Source organism: Lissotriton vulgaris, chromosome 9, assembly GCF_964263255.1.
Source record: "Lissotriton vulgaris chromosome 9, aLisVul1.2, whole genome shotgun sequence".
NCBI classification, from domain to species: domain Eukaryota; kingdom Metazoa; phylum Chordata; class Amphibia; order Caudata; family Salamandridae; genus Lissotriton; species Lissotriton vulgaris.
This window is the reverse complement of record NC_141697.1, coordinates 887903626-887920742: the sequence shown is the minus strand read 5'-3', so window position 1 is coordinate 887920742 and position 17117 is coordinate 887903626. Positions and strand designations below refer to the sequence as shown.

Sequence of the window (17117 nt, the reverse complement as noted above, 5' to 3'; positions counted from 1 at the left end):
AAGGGGCCTTAGGTACCATGTCATCTTGAGGTTGGTTATAGGAATCACATTTTATGTACTATCTTAACGCATCTTCTGTTATCCTATGTTGATGAGAGCTGTCATTCTGCGCCATTCCATGAAGGGAAAATTGCAGTCCTTTTCTATGTTTCCAAAATGTCCCGGTTTTTGGGTCTCAAGATCTGGTCACCCTAACTTCCAGGCATTCAGTAGCATCCTTCTGTCACAGGAACTGCGCTTTCCAATGCGCTTCAGGGCCATTAAGGGACCAAACCAGAACATTTGCTGTGTCATGAAGCACTTTACAAACTATAGTACGCTACAATATGCCATGCAGGCCAGACAGGTTGGCCTGCAGGAGATTTAATGTCTGATTGCATCATTTCTCTTTTCATTAGCTGTCACAGCACCACAGTGGCCATTGCATGTTAGAGGAAATCTGGTTTCATCGGTACTTACGTTCCAAAGGTGCACCAACCACTAGGGCATCACTGCTTTGCCATTTCTGCCCCAGATTATGTTTTCTCTATTTTCGGTCTTTTCATATCTTCAGAGAATTGAAGCTGAGACACTATGATGCTCAGCAGTAGATAGGGTTTTATTACTAACTGAAGATATTAAGCTGGTTGCCACAATGCTTTAGCCTTCAGAGTCACATGAACTTCATCAGCACAATCATCTACTAAATGAGTTGTATGGGTTCAGGAGTGATGCTGTGTGCATTGTATTGTGTGTGTGTGTGTGTGTGTGTTTGAGTGCTCTCTTATGGTTTAGTGTAGATTGTTGCTGATGCTCAGAATTGAACGCACGTCACAGGAGACCCTGCTGGCAGTTATTCAGAACCTATTGAAAGGCTGGGCCAGTGGTCAGGTAAGGCATATACTGATTTAAAGAGCATTTCCTTTAAGCATGGGCGAATTTTGCGGATCTCGCGTTCGCGAATTTTGCGGATTTGCGGATTCGCAATCCGCAAAATCCGCGAATTCCAGTGAATTTGCGGATTTTTTTTTTTTGTGTTCGCCCGTGTTTCTGCCAGTTCGCGAGGGTTTTTACAATTTCGCAATTTGCGAACTTACCTGTCGGGTCGCAAGTTTTGCGAACTTGTTGTTTCTACGTGTCCAGCCTGTTTGGGACACTCTTCTTCATCACTGCCACTCTCTGTCACCACTGCCACTCTCTGACTACTCATGCCACCCTCTGGCCCACCCATGCCACCCTCTGTTTCATCACCACACCCTCTGGTTGTCCAGTGTACATTATTTTCGGCAAAGCAAAGCACACCTTCCCTGCCTCAAGTGACCTGAATTAATTTGGGGCTGATTAATGTGTCACAGAATATTTTTTTAGCTGGCACCTGCTTCCTTAGTGCGCCCTGATTAGTGATCTTTTGCACTTGCTAAGTGCTTTCATTGTTGCAAAATTAGTTACAACACCTGCCCTGCCCCAACTGACAATAATGAATTAGGGGCTGATTAATGGATTTTAACTTCCAGCCTGGCTCCTGCTTGTCTCCCTTAGCTGTAATTCAGGACCTTTGTGGCATATGTGTAACTATTCTGAGGTTCAGAGCAGGGTCACATAATAGTTTCAACTGGCAACTGAACTCTGGAGGGGCCCCTCAGGAAGCACTACAGGAAATGGCTACTAATGATGAGCCTGAACTTTTGAACCTGGTAAGTAGTTACTTTCAGTTTTGCTAAGAGCGTATTTCTGCAATTTTGCACTTATTCGCGGGGCGCGAACTCACGCGAACAGTGCGAGCAGTGCGAGCAAAATCCGCTGCTCGCGGATTTGCGGATTTTGCGGGAGATTCGCGAATCTCGCGGATTGCGAATTTCCCGAAAATCCGCAAAATCCGCGAGCGGAACGGATTTTCCGCCCATGCTTAATTTCCTTACTCTGCACCCAGGGCCATTAGAATTATGCGGCAGAGGAGCATCAAATTATACACCTGGGTTCTCTAAATTATGTTGAAAGAAATAGCAAATTATTTGCCATAGTGCAGCATATTTTATTCTAAGAATTACTTCATTATTTTGTCATTTCTACTCATGGTAATGTGGTCTAGGCAAAGATTTTACCTCTCTAGTACCAGCCTAACAACCAAATACTGAAATAAGCAAATGAAAGAGGCCCAGTTAAGCTTTGCGAAGGGCCCTCCACTGCACACAAACATGTTGCCACTTTTTTATGGAACTTTTGATCTGTTTCATCTAGAAGCACATGTTTTTTAAATGATCTTATTATGCAGCAGATGATCAATTAAGTGGCAAATGAGGCAAATCCTTAATTATGTGGAAAAAGATGCATTTGCAGAGTCGCATAGATCTAGTGGCAAGCCTACAATTTATGCATTGTATGAGGAAGCATGCTATTTCCAGTTGGTTCAACAGGTTGCATGATAGTATATCGAGGTTACTATTATCGACCTACAATATTATTGCAGCCAGTGCATTGACCTATCACTACGTTGCAAGGTAAGTGTATATGTACGATTCTTAACTGCACCCATACTTACATTGGGGGGTAAGTATAAGTGAATGAAATAAAATATGTATCTACTTATATTTAAATGTAGCAGTATGTCAATGATATTATCGGTAGACCAGTGGCGTAGCGAGCCGTTCTGCCGCCAGTGGCGGTCCATGAGTTTGCTGCCCGGCGGCCGCATGTGAAAGCGGGGAGGCTCAGTGCTTAATTTGAGCTGGAGCTTTCCGGTGCTGAGCACCTGCACTTAATTGGTTTCCAGTGCTCGGCAACGGCACCTAATTGTCAACACCACACTAAGGTAAGCCTGCCACAAGGTGGCGCTGCTCATGTAATTTACAGAAGAGCAGTATAACTGTTGTTTATGAAAACAATATACATAAAAAAATGACTAATACCTACCTCCCCAGCCATTTCTTAAGCTGTGGGGACCTGGAATAATCTGAACTGTTGCATTTACATGTGAGAAAGATGGTTAGTAGTTGTTTTGGCGGCAATGACAGGGGCGAAGGGTGATGCAAGCTGCAGTGGCCTCCTGGTCAGAGCCGTTGCACTAAATATTTTACAAATGAAGCACTGGGGAGGGTGTTGACAATTCCCGCAACGGTCGTCTCGCACAGTTGCAGGTAAGAGGTGGGGGGCAGGCCACCACCCCCTAAATTTGTGCCTCCTGGTGCACACCTCCCCAGTCCAACTCCTTGCTACGCCACTGTGGTAGGTCTTATATTGCATGCAGTACAGTGACCCCCACCATACACCAAGCAGCACATGGGTTGTCAGACTGCACCACCCTGTTGTCAAACCGACCTTTACACATCAATGCCGGAGAGCCAAACAAGTTGCTCTGCGTCCTCCTTTCCTGAGATTAGGGAAGACTGTTCGCTTTCAGAAAAGCTTTTAAATCTACATCCTTTTCTTATCATAATAGCAATTTCACTGTGACTTGTTCCAGAGGCAGGCAACTTGTTCAGCCATAATAGAATAACAGATTGTGGCAGATAAGGGCCACGAGGCCCATTTAGCCTGTCTGCTTTACACTATCTACCCTACAAATGCAGCTGTTGCTCGATCTTTTACAGCATTCAACCCTATAACACTATTCAATTACAAATTAAGTGTTTCCTTGCACAGTTTATGCACCTCAAGTTGACACTCCCCAAAGACAAGCATGTTTTTAAGGAACTGTCCGTGCAGGTGAAGTTGTACCCAGAAATTAAAGCCCATTTGTTTCAACCTCTCCTCGCTAACCGCACGTTCCTCGCTAACCGCACGGTTTTGTCCCGTTTTAAGATGGGAGTCAGGTCCAATTCAGTTTTGTCCCGTTTTTAAGGTGGGTGTCAGGTCCTATTCCAGAGCAATGTAATAAATGCAAGCACTACTTTAACCTTCCTGTTAGCAAGAGAAATGATCCAGGACCTGTAGGTGTGTGGAACAAAAAAGACTGGATTGGTGGAGATGACTAGTAAAAGACTCCTAACTAGAAGATCCTTTATGCACGTTTCCGAGTAGCAAGAGGGGTTCTGTATGGTTTTAAGCTTAATATTGAGTTATGAATTCTAGGGCAATTAATGTCAGTTTCTTATTTAATTTTTAATTAAAAAAAATCTCCGACCATTTTTGGGGGAAATTTGATACAGGATCTTGCTCTCTGATTTTATCCTTTAATTTACTGAGGAGAACCCACCCGAACGCTGCTGCGTTCTTTTTTAATTTTTTTACTGTGAGTGTGTACATCACTTGCTTGTGAAATGGGTGCATGGGGAGCGCAAATGACACATGTGACTGCGGCCACACTGAGTTCCATTTTGATTTGGCTATTCTGTTATCATACCTAAGATGGAGGATTGTCTGGGACCCCAGACAGCAGATGTTTTCCACCCAAAACTATCCAGGGATCCTTTGCGCTGAGACAGACAGAGGATTGTTAAAGAAGGAGACCGAGAGTCCTTTTAATGCAAGGGAGTTTTCCATGCCCCTTCTGGGCCCATTCTTCTCGGGGGAGGCTACCCCCACAGGTGAACAGGTAGTTAATGGGGCAATCACCATTGCATTTTAACTCTTGTTCTGGATCGCTCCTGTGAGGAGGCTCCCAGCTCTTCTCCGTCTTCTACTCACTGTTGTGACAAAGACCATAGCTGGACTACTCTGTGGAAATGTAAAAAGAGCAGAACTGCCCAGAACTGGTCACTGAACTAATAAGGTGCTGGAATACAGAAGAACTGTCTGCAACTTGGACATAAAGATGGGACAGAAACTTCCAGTCAGTGTGCCAAATGTTCTTGAACAGAAACATGGGGTTCCACTCCAGTGGTTACAGAGACATTCCTTTGATCTTTAGGGTTAGGACCCTGACCACCAACTACTCTAGCCAAATGTGAGACTATAAACCTGGGGAAAAGTCAACTAATCTTTCATGAGGGGATTCCCAGACCTTAATTTGAGGAAGAGAGCAGATTGACTGCCCAGGGTGGGCATGGGCGTTGACTTTACCCTAAGAAGGGTCTACTCTGAAAGAGAAGGGCTATGAAGAAGCCCAGGTGAGTCAAATAGAGCACACTGATGCAGCTTGGGATAAGATCTGCATCAGTGCACTAAGGGCAAAGTCTGGGGCCCAGGAAGTCACAACAGCAGAGTTGATTGTACTAACAACTGAGATTGAGGGTGTGGTGGAACTCAAAAGGGTGAGTTCCACTATGTTAACTAGTGTCAATCAGTGTCCAAAATGCTGGAGGACTATTAAATCCTATCCAAAATTGAGCTCCGAAGAGCCAACAAGTGCCAATAGAAGATTGATGCGGCTGAAGAAAACTGCACCTGCACAATATGGTCACTGCTGCAACCCAGGGTGGACACCAAACTTGTTCAGGTGGGGGTTTTGTAAATGGGCACGAGGATGACTCAAGCGGTAATATGTCAAAAGAACAATTGATGGACAGAATGCAGAACAATGTCATACATTCACCCCTGTACAGAGATATGGGACTAAATCCTTTGTTTTTTGCTCACCATGCCATTCCAGTTTGGACCCAACCATATGCAAATCAGTCTTGACCACAACCGCAAGCAGCATGACCTCATTCTAACCTCTTTTCCAGTGGTGCTGGTGCTGTGTCCACTTACCTGAGGCTGTGGGTGCCAGCCCTCATAACGTTGGGTGCAACCAGGCAGTCGGTCTGGATCAAGGTTACCAACATCCCCACCCTGGGGGCAGTGCAGAGCACACACCACCAGCATCATGTCTACTGAAGCTGACAGCGACATTTGCATGCTCAGCCTGCTGTGAAAGGACATCACAAATGATTCGCCGAGGACATGGAGGTCAGGAGGCATTGCACCCAAGATGGGCATTGAGAGTATGTATAGATTTCTTGGGTTGAGACCTTGCTCTTGAGGGGCAGAGAGAACTTCAGTTCCAGAACTACCCCAACAGTCCCACTGAGTTACCCACATAGAGCTATGAGCCAACGCACATTACTACAATAGGATGTCCCCAGTGTACAGAGGGTACTCTTTCCATTATTAGCCTTAATGAAAGCCTCTGTTTGTTTTATACAACATTTTTCCATTGTGTGTGTTAGCATTAAAATACTTTTCTTTTCAAAACAAACATACTGGCTGGACCTTGAGTTATCAATTGTTACCTGATTTTTTTAAAGTTCTGAATCCCTATCTCCACACTACCTCCTTGAGTATGCCTTAGACCTCTCAACTTGGGTACCCTGAGGGTCAAATGCTAAGGAGGAGTGTTATTATTTTCATATAACAAAAACCAAGAACATTTGTTGCCAGGACTTCATACTTCAGAAACTGAGAATGGTCTATGCACTGTGGTAGTAGAGAACATCAGAAACAGACAAAGGTCTATGCATACGAGTACAGAGAAAAACAGGTTAAAAATGCAGACATATCTTTAAAACTTGTTCAAACCAAATGCATACCCATCAAAACAAGTCACTAACAAACAACTGCACCCAAAACCCCCACCTACAGTTAACCCAAACCAAGCTGACAGAATTTTAGTTACCCTCCCACTTAAAGCCTCTCCACTAATATCAGTTACTTCCACCTTCTGAATCCTCCTGCAAAACTCGGGAGCCGTCAGATCTACCGCTACCCTTTGCACTTTTTAATTACCTATTCTCTTCCCATACACTTCTCTTTAAATTCTACCATACCATTTTGCCATTTCAATTTAAATACCCTGATATTTTTGTATCCTGAGGGAAGTAAACGGAGGAAAACACACTTTACCACGGGAGAGAATGCACCAAGACCGTGAGACAAGGTGAACTGTTAGTGCCTGTCCCGAAGTTTACTGCACTCCCTGGCACTGACCTCTGGGACGGTGTTAAGAGATACTTCTTCATCCTGTGCTTTGGTTAATTTAGCATCCTGTCCCTTGAGTCAATGCATTACTAAGCTAAATATAATTTCCTTGATCAGCTTGTCTCAGCGCGGCTCAGACTCACATGCTCCATGGGATTTCGACGCGTAGTCTACCATACTGTGGGGCTTATTTATGAGCCCTTGCGTCACTTTTTGTGATGCACCAGCAGGGTAAAAAATACACTATGTTGCGTCATATTTACAAAGTGATGCATCTAGGTAGATGCGCCACTTCGTAAACCCCTGCGCCACATTATACCTGCACCAGGTATAATGTATGCAGGGGGCGTTCCGACGCAAGTAAGGGTCATAGAAGTCACACAGTGAAATCTATGAGATTTCACTGCGCCACTTCTAGGACACAAATGAGTCAATATCTTACACCTGCCTCACAGCAGGCGTAAGACTGACGCAGGCCCTTTCACATGGGGCTTGCCCCCATGTGAAAGGACACATTGCTGGAGTTGCGTCACTTTTGTGAGACACTCTAGCAATGCGTCACTTTTGCGCCTACAGATACATCAGAAATACTGACGAATCTGTAACTCCTTGCGACATGATGCATCATACTGTAAATATGACACATTCAGCATGTCGCAAGGCGGGCGCAATGAAAAGTGACGCATCGCTGTTTTCAAGCAGCGATGCGTCACTTTTCATAAATGAGACCTGAAGATCCCTGTTTACTCTGCTACAGTTAACCAGACCTGATAAAATGGACTCTTTCCTCCAGGTGTATTACAATTTGATATTGTGCAAAATCATTAAAGGGCATACTTACTAATGTTTCACGCAACTCAGGGCAGCAAGCAAAGTTGCCATGCTGCGTTGCAAGAAATGGAGAGAATAATAATGTGAGTATCTACTAAGACATGGCACACTTCTGTTTCCGCCTAGCGCTGCTTTGCTGCCTAGGGCCTACTCATGCACCCTTGCGACAACCTGCAAGGGTGACTGCATTACAGCTAGGATTGGTTTTGTGCAAATAAAATCCTAAAAGGCATATTCCTCTTTCTGTGCAGCATGTGGAAAGAAGAAATCACAAGGCGAAATAAACATATTTACATCATGTTGACGCGGCATACCATTTTGGCACAATCGCAGGTTTACCAGTTCCATGCTCCACCCAAGGAATGCCTTTGACTGATGAAATGTAATGCAACGCAGCACAAGGCACTGTGTTGCTTTACTTTTCTTTACCAAGCCAAGCAAGGCAGCACATAACACCCCTTGTGTGGCCTTGGAAATCGTATTGAAGCCTGTGTGTTGTCCTTGCGTTGCCTTGTGCTAAGCAAAGGGTTAGTACATCGGGACCTAAATCTCAAGCTGGAATCTGATTGGTGACTTAACTCTCCTAGTTGACATCTGTTGCGTTCCACAGGTCATGAATGTGATTTTCAGCATGACCAAGCCAACCTTCCCTGATGTGAAGTTTTTAAATTGAGCAATAATAAATTGGATCATTCTAACACCTGTTTATTTGCACTCCTAAAAATGGCAGCTGTGCAATAAAAAAAATATATATTTATTTTTATCATTTCTTTTCACTCCCAATGTCGCTGCATTTCTACCAGTAAAATGCAGGATTTAAGTGGTATGTGGAAGATGTTTTTTTTAAATGTGGGTCTTTGTTAAGCTGCAAAGATATCCATTTTTTTGTTTACGTGCATTTAACAAACGCTATCATGTTTTGTCCGTTGCACGACATGTCTCTTTTTTTAAAAAAAAAGTATTTTCCTTCGTTGCAGTGTGGAAAAGTCAGAAAGCGTCCACATACAGTCCACTTCCAATTCTTCGAGCCACATCATGCATGCAGCGCCGAAATGTATGCGTTCCCTTACTATTTATGCACTTACGAGTTTCACGTTACTGTATAGGAGTGTTACTAGGAGTGGGCATAAGGGAGCAACCATGGCCAAGCAATGTGAATGCCTACAACATAGTAGCATCAGGTTATCCACCAAACGTCTGACATGCATCCAGTCCTCTGTGGAGTTCTGCAGGATTCATTCTTGAGATTATTATTTTTTTAATTCCTGGGACTCACATTATCCAACGTACAGGCAGAGATGTTTTAAGGCATGGGCAAAGTGGGCTCTGACTCAGGGCCAGCCTCCAGGCCCCCCTGATAGAGCCAGCTCTGTTCTACAGAGTCTTGCCCTGACGACAATCAAACATTCTTCAACAGATTGCTTTAAATACCGTTTCCTTTAATTTATTTTTAATGTGGGTGATGTGTGAAAGTCGATTACAGACATTTTGCAGAGACATTTTTGGGCAGATTTACAAGCCCCTTGTGCCACTTTTGCGTCACTTTTAACATGGGAATAATGACGCAAAAGTGGCGCAAGGGGCTTGTAAATCTGCCCCTTTGTGTTTATGTTTCATGCAACATCAATAAAAAAGCTTTTATTAGATCAAAACAGGACATTATATATGAGAAATGCGAGGGCGTCACAGAGATTTCTTGCAGTAATATTAGTGAAGTGCTGCTGTGTTACAATATTGAAAACGCATCTCACTATCCCTGAATATTACATGTAACATATTTAGAATTAGGACCAGTGCCAAAGAAGGCATGAAATAGCTGGAATTGGATCATAAATTAAAAGCTGTTCCAAAAAAGGGGCCCTCAAAATCCTTTTGACCCAGGGCCCCCAAAATCCTTAAAATGCCCCTGCGTACATGTGGCTACTGTTGTGGAGGTTGATTAAGGAATGTCATCTTTCTTGCATGTGTGTTATGCAAATGATGCTGAAATCATTCTTAGGCTGAATGGCAACAACTGGGTGGCTCGTGTAGACTTCCATCCTGGAATAAGCGCCGTGGCAGACTGGATGGCAAAGAATTGTCAGAAGCCGAATTCAGAAAAATGATGTTGATTGGCGGCTCTCTGCATGTATGGTCCTACAATTTGAGGCTGGACTCTCTAGACACCTAGCCAGGGCTTGTGAAGAATGTTTAAATTCTGAGGATGGGTTTTAGTGAAAAACACAGGTAACCAAGGTCACCTCATCCTGTTTCCATGATCTAAACATTCTTCGTAAGATTCTCTCTTAACTACCGGATCAAAACTCATTACCCCATTTGCACAATGTGAAAGGTCCTAGGCAGGATTATGCAAATCCTCTGTAATTAGGCCTTCCAGCTAATACCATTCAGCATCTGGAGCAGGTTTCAGAACGCTGCAGCTCAGCTCTTCATTAAACCCCCTAGACAAGAACCCATTTCACTACATTTGTCCATGCTTCACTGGTTCCCTGTACGCAAATGAATTATTTTTAAGAGTTTGTGCTTCTGTTGTAAGTCCTTACATGGTTCTGGCCCACTGTTTACCCACCAGCTGTTTTCGTGGTATATCCTCAAAACGGCCTTAAAATATTGCTCTGTTTTTCTTATATCTAGAACACCAGGAAAGATCTTCATGGTTCCAGATCCTTAGGGGCAGATTTACAAGCCCCTTGCGACACTTTTGTGCCACAGTTGCGTCACTATTTTGATGCAGCAGCAGAGTAAACAATGCAGCCAATTTACAACGTGACGCATCTAGGGAGATGCGTCATGTTGTAAAGCCCTGCACCACATTTATATCTGCGTCAGGTATAATGTATGCAGGGTGTGCGTTCCCACGCAGGAAAGCGTAGTAGAAGTGACGCAGTGAATCTACAAGATTTCACCATGCCACTTCTAGGACGCCACTGCGTCAAAACCTTATGCCTGCTTGAAGCAGACTTAAGAAGTGACGAAGTTCAATAAGTATAGGCCTCAACATGCATTGCTGCTGTTGCGTAATGCTTGTGACGACTCCAGCAATGCGTGACTTTTGGGCCAACAGATGTGTCAGTATTGCTGATGCATCTGTCTATCCTTGCGTCATATGGTGCACCGTATTATAAATACAGCGCATCCATGGTGGCGAAGGGTATCTCAGGCTGGCGAAGGGAAACTGACACATCTCTACAGATGCATCAGTTTTCTTTAAATCTGCCCCTTCGTTTTTTAGTAGCGTAGGCATCAGTGCTTGATTTGTAAAAATCGATGCGCCAGGACCCTCATCAGGAGGTCACGTTGTCTGCACTGTTCATGCCCCTGTCAGTGCTGCCAACTATAGTAACAAAAGGGGGTGGTGATGGACGGAGCACCTAAACCAATCAAACACTCATCCCCAGACAACAGATCTGGGTTTAATCCATCACCGTTCTTTAGCCCACTCTGCCACCTTAGTTCAGACATGGCTATATGCAAATCAGTCTGACACTGTGCCTCATGGGAACAGTCCAGCCCGAACTGCCAACCCATGCCTTCCCTGGACCGCACTCAAGCCTCCTAGGACCGGTTTCTGGCATTACAGCCGTCTTCAGCCAGGCTTGCTTGAATCCAGTGGCAAAGTGAACAAGGGACTCACGTCTGAGCATACCCTGCCAACTTATGGTGAACAAAGCGGTACAAAAGGTGGTGGTGATGGACGGAGCATCTGAACCAATCAAACACTCACACCTCATCAGGAGGTCACATTGTCTGCACTGTTCATGCCCCTGTCAGTGCTGCCAACTATAGTAACAACACATCTACTAACCGTCCCATTCCAACAGTTGTGACAATTCTGACTATTCCAGACCCCAAAGCTATAAGAATGATTTTGTCAGTAAGTATTAATCGTTTTAAAGCATATTGAATTATTAAACAACTGTTGGTGTGCTCGTCTCTAAGTTAGGCAAATAGTCCATCATGTGTCAGAGGGCCATGAATATCAAGCCTTTTGTGATTCGCAAAGGCCGAAATTCGCAGAATTTCGGCCTTTGCGAATCGCAAGTGGCCCTTTTGCATGTTTTGGGATGTATGAAACATTCCCAAAATAAGGAATCGCAATTTTGCGATTCCTTAAATGCTATGTATGTAGCATTTTTGGCTAGCAAATTTTGGTTAAGGAATCGCAAATGACCACCAACTTGTAGTTGGTGGTCATTTGCGATTTCTTGTAAATAGGCACAATTGTGCATTTGTGAGGGTGGCATATGACGCACATACATGCCCATTGGGCATGTATGCGCGCCATATGCACACACATGTAATTTACAGGGGTGCAGCAGGGTGTCCTTGAGACACCCCTGCACCCTTGCAAAAATTCTGAAATTGCGATTAGCAATTTGCGAATTCGCAATTTGAGAATCATTTGGAAATCATTCCTATGGGCCTCCTGGCCCATAGGAATGCATTGGAAAATATTCCTTAATTGCGAATTCGCAAAATGCAAATTCGCAATTAAGGAAGCTTAAGGAATTGCAAATTAAATGCGATTTTGTTCATACATACCATTTTGCATTTCCTAAATAGCGATTCCTTAAAATTCGCTATTTAGAAAATGCAAAATAGTTTGATGATACATATGGCCCAGACTCTCAAGTGTCGGTGTTGACAATTAAGTGACGGTGCCAAGCACTGGAAACCACTTGCTCAAATTAAGCACTGAAAGGCATGGAACCAATTACATTTTGAAACGAGGCGTATTTCGGACTTTCTGATCTTCAGAAGACAACTGAAACACAGATAATAGGGTTACTTTTTGCAAGTTATGTAAGAAGATCATCTTCTTAACACTGCTGGACAGGAAGTACTAGCCACCATCACAAAAATGTTCAACATGTTGCAGTGCAGGCAAATCGTTCATTGCATGCATGACTTGTAGTTAGATGGCTCAAGTTAGGAAAGCTAGTTTGGCAGGAGTATGGTACATTGTAGTTTGCAGGTCCAAACTACTGTCTACTGAATTAAATATATAATAAAAAAAAAAAAATCTGAAAAAGTGGAACATCTTTAATTTGGAGCACGTTTATAAATAATGCAGTGTGTGGGGAAGGTTAAGGGACTGGTGTTGCAAGCCTATGAAATAGCTACCGGGCAGGTGACTGTTGCCATGCCTTTTAGCCAAGATCTCCCCTACTCTCTACAAGACTTACCATCTATGCCTTTTAACGACCTGGTGATTCTGGCAGCAAAGGTGAAATCAGGTTCTCCTGATGATCCAATAAAACCGTACACCTTCAGGAAATTCCAGGACTGTATCATGACTGAGTGCAGGGAACTGATCAATAGATCTCTCCAGACGTCAGCAATTCCTAAATCCTGGAAACACGTCAAGGTGGTTCCTTTACTAAAAAAGCCAGCACTGGATGCATCTCTGCCGGAAAATTTCTGGCCAATCTCTCTGCTTCCTTACTTGGCCAAGATCATGGAATTCCATGTTAATGGCATCTAGACCAAGTATTTGGAAGTTAATGGAATTTCGAACAGGTCACAAAATGGGTTCCGGCCGAAGCATAGTACGGAATCCGCCCTGCTGGCAGTCACAGAGCAGCTAAGGGAGTCACTGGACATGGGCAACACCTCAACACTGATCTTACTGGACCTGAGTGCGGCCTTCAACACGCTCTCCCATGAGCATCTGCTCGGGGAGATCGGGGTCAGTGGTAAGGCTTGGGCTTGGTTTGTATGCTTCCTATCCAATCGCTCCTTTCAGATCCACACCCCTCCCTATCTATCCAATATCTATCCCCTCAGCAGTGGTGTCCCTCAGGGCTCTGTGCTGAGCCCCACGTTATTTAATGTGTATGTCTGTCCTTTAGCCCTTTTGACCAAAGCTCGGCAGATTAATATGATATCATACGCGGATGATATGCAATTGATATTCACTTTCACCAGCAACCGAGCCCAAGACCAATGAAATTCCGTAAAGATGTCCTGGTCATCTCCAACTGGATGGCAGATAATTATCTTCAACTTAACTCCTCAAAAACGGAGGCTCTCCTGGTAGGCCGGGACACTTATAAATGGGACTACCAGTGTTGGCCTGCTGCACTGGGCACTCCCCAACCGGAAAGTGCTGTTAAGAATCTAGGAGTCCTGATGGAAAACTCTCTCTTTCGAACGTCACGCTAAAAAAGTGGCTGGAACATGTTTTGGCCACCTACGGGGTTTGAAACCCATCGTGGGGTTTTTTGATGCTTCCACTCATCAGGTGACCATTCAATCGGTGGTGCTCTCACGTTTCGATTATTGCAATGGACTGTTACTCGGTGTAAATAAAGCGGTCAAAAAGAGACTTCAAAGAGCACAGAATGCGGATGCCTGCCTGCTATTTGCCCTCCCTAAGCACTGCCATACATCCCATCTCCTGCACCGTCTACACTGGCTGCCTATTGAATAAAGAATTCAGTTCAAAACTCTCTGCACCACCCATAAGATCTTACATGGTTTGCCCCCCCCCCCCCCCCCCCCCCCCCCCAGATACTTCAGGAGCTCTATACACTTTATGTTCCTGCACGAGCATTGCGATCAGCAGACCTGCATCTGGCTTGTAATCCTAGAGTACCTAGGAGTGGGAAGGCGTCTTTTAGGTCCTTGGCCCCAGCCCTATAGAACTCTATTCCTCTTTTGGCACGCAGCACACATGGTCAGTGGGCATTTAGAAAACACATCAAAACCTGGCTGTTCTCATCCATCTAGTGCACAATATGTATGTTGCTGCGCCTGTGTTTCCTTGTCTTTCAGTAACTGGCTATACCTGGCTGTCTTTCATCCAGCTAGCATCACTTTCCCTGGTCTCCCGCTCTCTAGCGCTGGGACGACCCGATGTTGGGGTAGCTATGCCTATATAAGTACAGCTAAAAAAAATATGTAAATTTGCATTCTACCTATTGCTCACAGCATCTACCTCCATAACTGACTATACTTAATAGTCTGAAGAGTGCATGAGGGGACGATCATGTTAGAAAACAGACATAGATAACTGACCTTGAAAAAGTACTCTAGAATCTTTGCTGCCCTTTTAGGTCATTCTAGACCAGGCTTCTCCAATGAGTAGCTCAAGAGCTACTGTCAGTGGCGGCTCCTCCGCTAAGGCGGAGGAGCATCGCCCACTTCTTTTTTTGCAGTGAAACAAAGGGAAAATAAAATGATAATAACTTGAATTATTATCCTTTTCCTTTCTCCGACTTCTGCCGCTTTGTGTGAGGGGGCAGGGAAGGAGTGGTTGCGCCCTCCTAAGTGTGCAATGACTGCCTGACCAGCCCTCATTTGCCGCCGAAAACAGTCTTGTGCACTTTGCAGGTTCCCCAGGCAGGCTGCATTACAGCCTACATGGAGACCATGCCCAGGACCCCAGTCAGCACCTGAGTGCCAAAACACGGCACACAGACCAATCACAACACTGCTACGGCAGCTTTGTGATTGGCTGACTGGGAGCCTGGGTGTGCTTCTTGTTGAGGCCGAGTGAGGGAGGACTACGGAGGAGAAACGTGACGAGGAAGTAGCGAGAAGGTACGTTTTTATTTTATTTTTTATACCTACTTCTCCCTGCGTCCTCCCCCCTCCCTCCCTCCCCACCCCCTACCTCCCTCCCCACCCCCTACCTCCGATCCATACGTGCCGCTGCTGGCTACTGGTAGCTCTCCAGCTACCTGTAAGTAGCTCTCCTCCGTGTAGGCAAACCTACTAAATTAGAAGCTTTTGCATGGTTGAATCAATACACATGTACCAAAAATTGAGAGTGTGTATTTTTGACGAAAATATGTTAATTATCAGAACTCATGAGCTGGAGTTAGTAGAAAAATGGCTGAATTTCCAAAAGATATTTATATTGGATATTTGAGTGATAAATCATGCGGCAGTGGGGAGACGTTCTGCACATTTTATCACCTTGATACCAGAGGCCTGGGTGCTATCGCTGTTATGTATTATAATACCCATGTAGAAGCACACCATACTGGCAAAGCCTTTCTTACATTACGGTTGGCAACCACCACACATGATGAACTGAGGTGATCACTGCTGGTAGTAATCTTGCATATGGAGGCCATTAATATAATTTTGTCATACGTGATCACTATTACAACACTAATAATAATAGTAGCTCTCAATGAGTTTCATTTAACACAAGTAGCTTTAATTACAGAGAGGGGTGGAGACCTCTGTTGTAGACCATAGCTTTGCAGATGTGATGGCGATTTTAGAATTGTACCTAATGTCATGGGTGTGACTGCTTTGTTAAACCCTAATAAAGTGTCTAACTAAACCTCAAAAGGCATTGAAATATGACACATTTAGAACAATAAAAACATGGAAATGTAACACATAAACAAACTGTGAAGTAGTGTGGCTCACCGGTTAGAGGCGGCAGACCCGAGAGCAGAGGATGGCCTGGGACCAGGGTTCGATTCCCGGCGCGGCAGGTTTCTGGACCAGGGTCAGCGGACTCGATAATTCTCTCGCCTCGGTGCCCACTCTGATCAGCGATCACACTCGGCAACTCTGGGCATTAGCTTGCCTCATCTTCACTAACGGCCCCACCAGACCGCCGGGGATGCCTGGTCTCACCCTGGAGATACCCATTAAGGGACCATCTCTCAGGGAAGCCAGGAAGGGTTTCGCAGCGGTCGAAGTGCCTTGGGACCCTACGGGTAAGTAGTGCGCTATATAAATGCCTATACATTTACATTTACAACTGAAAACGTGGTAGCCATGTCTATGAAACAAATACATCTGCCACTTGGGCAGATGCATTTTCTTCACTATTGAATACAGAGCTGGCTGCTTGGGATTCTCCTTAGCTTATAAGCAACAAACCCCAAAACAGTCCATTTGTTGTAAAAAAGCATAAGGAAAAGGTTCTTGACAAACAGGGAATTTTCCTCCCTGCCCATCCGGGAAAGTGACACATTTTTCTTCCGGGGTCCTCCAGGTGTTGTATGGTGGTTCTGAGAAGGAACAATGAGTGACCGCAGACCTGCTCTCAGTGGGGTAGGGCAACCGCACTGTGACCTGAAGACCCAGTGGAGGTTGGACAGGCAGAGGAAGTTGAATTGGGCAGAGAAAGTGGAGGCTTCCAGGCAGAAACCCTGCGGTTTCTGCCTGGAGAGCCGGACAATCAAGGCTTTGGTGTGCACTCATCCTGCTAAACTGTAAATACGCTCTAAAGTGGTCTGACCCATGCACAAGGCCTTCTGGAGAAATGATCCAATATTGCTTTGAAATCTGCCCCACCATGCACTAAAAATGACCCTATGTTCCACAGCAAACTTTCAGGTGGCAAAAGAATGAAGCAAAACTCAGCCCTCACCCCCCGAATACAATATCTCAGACCCATCTAAGATTCCAACTAAAAAGCTTGCACTTCACAAGACTCTGAAAAAAAGTCTCTCTAAACTTATTTGGAGCCAATTTCCATGCAACCCAGTGATCTAGTAATG

General features: G+C 44.7%; 1 protein-coding gene across 2 annotated transcripts in view; it reads left to right on the top strand.

Annotated features, from left to right (window-relative positions):
• The window catches only part of LOC147692440 (sodium/calcium exchanger 2-like), a 1124793-nt gene that overhangs the window by 1019643 nt on the left and 88033 nt on the right, over positions 1-17117 (top strand). The gene's annotated exons all lie outside the window — the stretch shown is intronic.